The sequence below is a fragment of the Diabrotica virgifera genome, chromosome 3, assembly GCF_917563875.1.
Source record: "Diabrotica virgifera virgifera chromosome 3, PGI_DIABVI_V3a".
NCBI lineage: Eukaryota > Metazoa > Arthropoda > Insecta > Coleoptera > Chrysomelidae > Diabrotica > Diabrotica virgifera.
The window spans coordinates 245,951,950-245,959,434 of record NC_065445.1 but is presented as its reverse complement, the minus strand read 5'-3'; positions in this window follow the sequence as shown (position 1 = coordinate 245,959,434).

Below are 7,485 nucleotides of genomic sequence, written 5' to 3'. Positions count from 1 at the left end.
AAGTAAGGAGTGTATTCAATTTGTTATTATCTTCAATTTTGGTAATAATAACTTTTTTGTAAAAGCTTATGGTTTTTGAGTTATACGTGAAAAACAACTTTAAAGCATGCATTTTTTACGAAAAAATAAAATCTTTGATCCTCAAAACTCAAAAAGCATTGATTTATATTAATAACTTATATTACAAATTTTGCTTGGAATTTCTCCTTAAATTGATTTATGGTATTATTTTTAATAAAATAATTTTCACCCTCGAGAAGGGGTGTCTTCCACCCCCAAGGTAAAAGCGCAAGTTTGCATCATGTCACCTTTGTTGCTTGAGGTATCCTCTAACTACTTCATGAAAATCTATGGAGGTTCAACGAAATCGGCGGGGAAAACCTTCAGTGACTCCGCTAATATTAAATATTATCTCCTAGCATAATTTTTTATCTCCCTAACTTATGCCTCGCACTGTGATTTGTTTTCTAGAAAAATGGACTAGTTGTGTACATACCTTTTTTTGCGTATACAAAATATACATACCACCTTTTCTGCTTAATATTTAAGTATATAAATATTAAATATATAAATATTATCTATGTAAAGGAGAGTAATTGCTGTTTCTCTAAGATTAAACGACTAAACGAAAAAGTTCAAAAATCAAAAGATGTAAAAAAAAATATCTTTTTTCAATCACTTAATAATATTCAAGTTAACACTGACCAGAAATGGATATTCAATCACGAAAACGAAAGACCTAAACCGATAATCGCTGTTAAAACACAAAGAAAGTTTGTCACACACTTTTCCGGAACTTTCCCGTGTTGACGTGTCCGTACGAAACAATTGAATATCTGTCTATGGGTTTGATTCGTATCGACAAAGTGGAGTTAAATATTTAATAAAGAATAGCCATAGAAACCACAAATATATACAGAGGTTGAAATCAATTTTAACCTATATTTCCCGTTAGGCTAACGCAGTTTGTCAATTTTGACCGGGAAGCGTGGTAATGCCTTCATTCGAGGGTAGTTATTAAGAGAGATATTAATTAATCAGCTTTGTCGACTTTGTGAGTACCGGAATGGGCTCTATTTACAATAAGTAATTGACATGACTGAATAAAATCAGAAACTAATTTTCATACGAAAGACAGTCGAGATTTATTTTCAATACAGATCACTACCATTCGCTTATACGTATTTCATCCTTATGGAATCATCAGAGAGGACTTGTATAGTCCGTTCGCTAAACTCAGACTCAACTGGCTAGTGATTTAAGCTAGTAATTTTGCCAATTTGATAAAAATGCCAAAAAAATAATTACTAAATAGTTAATAATTACTAAATATTTAGTAATTTTGCAAATTTTGTCAAAATTGGCAAAAAACAAAAAAGTTACGTACTAAAATCATTAGCCATTTGCGTCTGAGTTTAGCGAACCGACTATAGTCAGCCCTCTGATTGAAACAAAATTTATCTGTCAAATTAAATCCCCAAATTTTATTTTTCTAATCTTTAGGGAGGGTCAATATTAGTAAAAATTTAAAATCTCGACTGAATTTCACCGTTGCGTTAGCCGCCATCTTGATTTTAAACGAGAACCGTTTTTGCTCAATATCTCCGCCATTTTCAATTTTTTGACAAAAAGTGTAGAAACTGAAATTGTTGAAAATGCGATTTTCTATCATTTAATTTATTATAATTTTTTTCGTGCGGTCGATATTTTCCGAGTTACGAGGGGAAAATAGTGACAGTTGTAGCATAATTATTGAATTATTAAATTATCTCGTTTATTACTAGTTTTTCAACAAATATATACCTATACAAAAATGAAGAGAATTAAATTTTGTACAATTTTGATGCCGTTAATTTTTTTGATAAAATCAATATTTAAGGTAGTACGTATGTGGTAAATGTGTGAGCTTAAAACCTGATTGATTTTGTAGCAATTGTTTTTGTTCAATATCTCCGCCATTTTCAACTTTTCGACAAAAAGTGTAAGAACTGAAATTGTTGCAATTACGATTTACTACAATTTTTCGAGATAACCAGTGGCGGGTCTACAAGGGGGGAAATAGGAAAATTCCCCCCCAACAGGGTCCAAAATGAAAAAAAAAATGTTGAAACATCACGATATTTTAGCTGACATAAAACTTAAAATATCGACAGACAAATTCAACCAATAAAACCCGCTAGTTAATAAAATTAAGTGAACTTAATGCACTTTTTATGCCTTTTATATATTTAGTTTGGTTGATGTTTCATTGGAAGTTTCAAAAATTGTATAAAATATAATTCTCTTTATTTTTGTTTATGTACAATTATGTCGTAAAGTTAATAATAAATGAGACAATTCAATAATTATGCTTCCCCTCCGCTTCCATTATTGTCCCCCTTAACTCGGAGAATATTGATCGTATAAAAAAATTGTGCCAAAGAAATTGTAGGAAATTGCATTTCCAACAATTTTCTTTCCCACTATTTATGTCGAAAAGTTGAAAATGGCGGAGACATTAAGCAACAACAGTTATCATTTAAAATCAATATGGCGGCTAATGCAACCGCGGAATTCAGTCGAGATTTTAAATTTACACTACTATTGATCTCTCCTAAAGGATAGAATTATAAAATTTGGGGCAGCTCGCAAACAAAATTGAATTCAATAATTATGCTCCCCCCACCACTTTTTACTATTTTCCCATGTAACTCGGAAAATATCAACCGCATGAAAAAAATTGTTAAAAAGAAATTGTAGGAAATTATATTTTGAACAATTTTAGTTGAAAATGGCGTAGATATTGAACAAAAACATTTGCTATAAAATCAATCCGGTCTTACGCTCGCGCCATTAACGCATACGTACTACCTTAAATATTCATTTTAGCAAAAAAAGATAGAAATCAAAATTATGTAGAATTTAATTCTCTTCATTTTTGTATAGGAACATATTTGTTGTAAAACTAACAATAAACGAGATAATTCAATAATACAATAATTATGCTCCAACTGTCACTATTTTCCCCTCATAACTCGGAAAATATCGACCACACGAAAAAAATTATAATAAATAAAATTATAGAAAATCGCATTTTCAACAATTTTAGTTTCTACACTTTTTGTCAAAAAATTAAAAATGGGGGAGATATTGAGCAAAAACGGTTCTCGTCTAAAATCAAGATGGCGGCTAACGCAACGGTGGAATTCAGTCGAGATTTTAAATTTGGACTAATATTGACCCTCCCTAAAGATTACAAAAATAAAATTTGGGGCAGCTCCTAATGCAAGGTTAGGCCTGTTATTCGTCTATCCCAACTGAACTATAATGTCTGACAGAAGAGATTAGTCGGGTTATGTTATTTTTTCATTTTGTTTTTACCGCGGGAAGTATTCTAAAATTCATACCTCTTTATAATTATAAAGAAATTATTATGTATTATTATCGAAAGTGTAAATTATTCTCGGTATTATATAGAAAATATACTTATTTAAATATATTATTACTGTAACAGGTACTTAGGTTTACACATACAGTAACAGGATTTAATGCATGAATCCTAGTAATATTTTAAACAGATAATAATTATATATTTATCTATACACCAAAATCATTATTAAACAGTTTGACTTCTTATTTCCTGGTCAATCTGTTCCAATAGTGATAACACCGTGGTCTTTGACAAACGGAATCGGCTAAAAAAGTCTAAATCGTCTCAGTAATTGTAATGGTATTTTCTGATATGTAACCGAGATATACATTATGAACTAAATAAAGATTCCGAACTTGATATTGAATTAATCATTTTTATAAATTTGGTTATGAACTTGTTTTTTATTTATTTTTCTGTCAAATTGATCATTATTTCTCGAATTGCACATGCGCAAGTAAAGTTACTGCTGCCAACAGAAGAAAAAAGTGGTTAGCTAACCGAAATTTTCTTAACTTGGTTTAAACCACTGAAAAACGCTGGGAGGGTTAAAATATTGGGTAAAATTTAAACTAGGTTAGCTAACCAAAATTTTAACCTGTCACTGAAAAACTTGGCCTATGGAATGAAAAATAGTATTACTCTGGGCTAATTAGCAAAATACAAAGAAAAGTTATTTACCAGCAAGTTTATTGCTGGAATCGAATCTTATGATTGTATATAATAATAATATAGGTATGTAAAATCCGCAGATAGTGTGCTACGTTTTTTTATAAACAAAATGGCGCCCGAAAATCGGGTTTTTTTTTCAATATTTGCTCTATAACTCCAAATGTTTTAACTTTACACCAAAAATACCCAAATAAAAATTCACCGTAATTAAATTCTGCATAGAGACTTGTTTTTCCCGATTTACTTCGACGAAAGTTTTCCCCAGAAAATGCGGGTTTTTTCAACAAAATCTTCAATATTCAACTAAAATTTTAGATAAGTAATTGTTTATCAATAATTAAATAACTTGGTAATATAAAAGCTCTTTTCGTATAGATTATAATTCCAGAAGCCGATAGAAATTGAATGAACAATTTAGCAACAATTGAATTGTTAATTAAAAATTTACGGTCGCTATAATAACCACAATAATTATGACACATAAGAAGAACTAGGATTTTTGTATAAAAAGACACTGTATCTATCTAATATATTTTACAGAATTGAAATTGGACTTTTTAAGCGGCTTCAGAAATATTTTAAAATTATAAACAATTTTTTGGCTTATAAACAAATAGAATATCTCGGAAAAATATTAAATTCAATTAAATCATGAAAACGGTATTGAAAAAAAGCGGCAGGACGCTCCTTTTAAAAGAAAAAACCCTTTTTTCACTCTTAATATCGATAGTTTTATTATAATAATATATGGTATGCGTATTTTAAAGACATGAAAATTGATGTGGAGAAAGAGGACCGAAATAAAAAGGTGATGGTGCGAAAATTATGATCCTATTATTTATATTTTTGCCGTAAATGCCGGTCAACTTTGACCGGCTGTATCTCAGGAACCACTTATCACAATTAAATGTTTTTTCTTTTAAAAGAAGCGTCCTGCCGCTTTTTTTCCATTACCGTTTTAATGATTTAATTTAATTTAATATTTCCCGAGATATCCTATTTGTTTATAAGCCAAAAAATTGTTTATAATTTTAAAATATTCCTGATGCCGCTTAAATAGTCCAATTTCAATTTCAATTCTGTAAAGTATGTTAGATAGGTACAGAGCCTTTTTATACAAAAATGATAGTTATTCTTATGTATCATAATTATTTATTGTGGTTATTATAGCGACCGTAAATTTGTAATTAACAATTCAATTGTTGCTAAACTGTTCATTCAATTTCCATCGGCTTCTGAATTTATAATATATAGGTATGAAAACAGATTTTATGCTACCAAGTTATTTAATTATTGATAAAGAATTACTTATCTAAAATTTTAGTTGAAAATTAAAGATTTTGTTGGAAAAATCTGCATTTTCCGGGGAAAATTTTCGTCGAAGTAAATCGGGAAAAACACGTCTCTATGCAGAATTGAATTACGGTGAATTTTCATTTGAGTGTTTTTGGTGTAAATTTAAAATCTTTGAAGTTATAAAGCAGAAATTGAAAAAAACACGATTTTCGGGCGCCATTGTGTTTATAAAAAAAGTAGCACACTATCTGCGGACTTTGCATACCTACATATTATTAATATATACAATCACAAGATTCGAGTAATTAAATTGTTGGTAAATAACTTTCCCAAAAATGGCCTATTCTCCGATAATCTGCCCAGATTATCATCAGAGCGGACTTGTTGTAAGCTCTCTGATTGAAAGAAATCTGTCAAATTGAATCTTAGTACAGCGGCGGCTCGTGGCCTAAAAAAGTGGTGAAGATGAGGAAAGTCTGCCGGACCCAAAAGAAATTTCGGTATACTTATTCCTATGACGCGCCCAAATCTCATTAAAATTCTTTAAAAAATGTTTAGAGTTTAGGGCCCTAACAACTTGAAAACTTTTTTATGGCACTTATATTAGAGACGAGGATGAAGAGATACTTAAACAAAAAAGCAGTATGTATTAGATAGATTAATAAAACTGAAAACTTCGTAGAAAGGATGCTTGTGCATAAGTTTATATAATAGTTCTCTATGAGTGCGATAACAGTCAAACTAAAAGTGTTTAGCCTTTTTAAGCACGAAAAACTTCTCTTTCTACAGATACGGTATTCGATGGAATTGTCAGAATTAAACAAAAGAAATTATAGGCTTCTGTAACAATGTCTTTAATTGGTTGTAATTTTATAACCATTTCTTGCAAATTACCATTTTTTAAATTTCCGTCAGCATAAAAAAGGCAGAGCTCTCTTTTAAGTCTTTGAATTTTAGTAAATATTTGCCAAAAACTCAAAATAAATTTTAAAAAGCGTCGGAAGGAATGATCAAACTGTATGACCCAAACTTTGTTGTATCTGCTAAGCTTATTCATCACAATCACAATTCACAAAGAATTTTAATTCATCACAATCCTGAAAATGTACATCCATTTTCATTAAAATATATATATTAAATAAAAAAATTGGGTAGAATTTGCATTCGTGCTCATACCATCATCACACCTATAGATCTTTTTAAAGTATTAATAACGGTCATTGTGCTTGCTTTGTCAAAAACAGAATTAAAAAATTATTCGCTTCTTTTATCACGTATTAATTGACGAGTCCTTTTTATCTAGTTTAAACAAAGGGACATTTTTTTAAGGACATCATATAAAATATCTGTTATAATATGAAAAATGTCGATAAAAACTGCTAAAAATGTAAACTCAAAATCATTTAAATCTTATAAAAAGCCTTTAGCCAGCTGAACTGATTTGCGGTCTTCCATCTTCCGAAAAAAAAAAACGAATACTGCCCATCATAGCACGCATCCAACTAAAATTTTACTAGGTGAATACGGCGGACTTATTTTTAAATTCATCTGCACTTGCTAATTTGGGTACTACCAGTGCCGATATGATGTCACGTGGCCATGACAACCGTTGACGCTTGTGCAGCCGGGAACCGAAATTTCATCTACGTCTTCATCTATGACTCTGCTCGAGTCATAGAAGTCAAATGACACAGGTCAGTATCTGACCGTCAAGGACCTACAGTTTTAATTTTTGGATTACATATTGAAATTCTTTTTTAATTTTTGGATTACATATTAAAATTCTTTTTTAATTTTTGGATTAATTAAAAAAAATAGGTTTATAATTAATTTCAGTATTTAGATATAATAATGCTACTTATATTTTTTTATTTTTTTTTTGTCTCAATTTGATTATATTTTTTGGTGAAGATCACTTTCACCTACTTCACCTGGCCGGCCGCCGCTGTCTTAGTAAGGAGTGAAAAATAGCATGTCAAAGTGTGTAATAGTATATTAAGTATGTAGAACGGTAAGGGTTTTATACCGATCGAAGACAATTGTTTGGAGGAGGAGCGGAGCGACGACTCCAATTATTGTCTGAGATCGGTTACCCTTAACGTTCGACA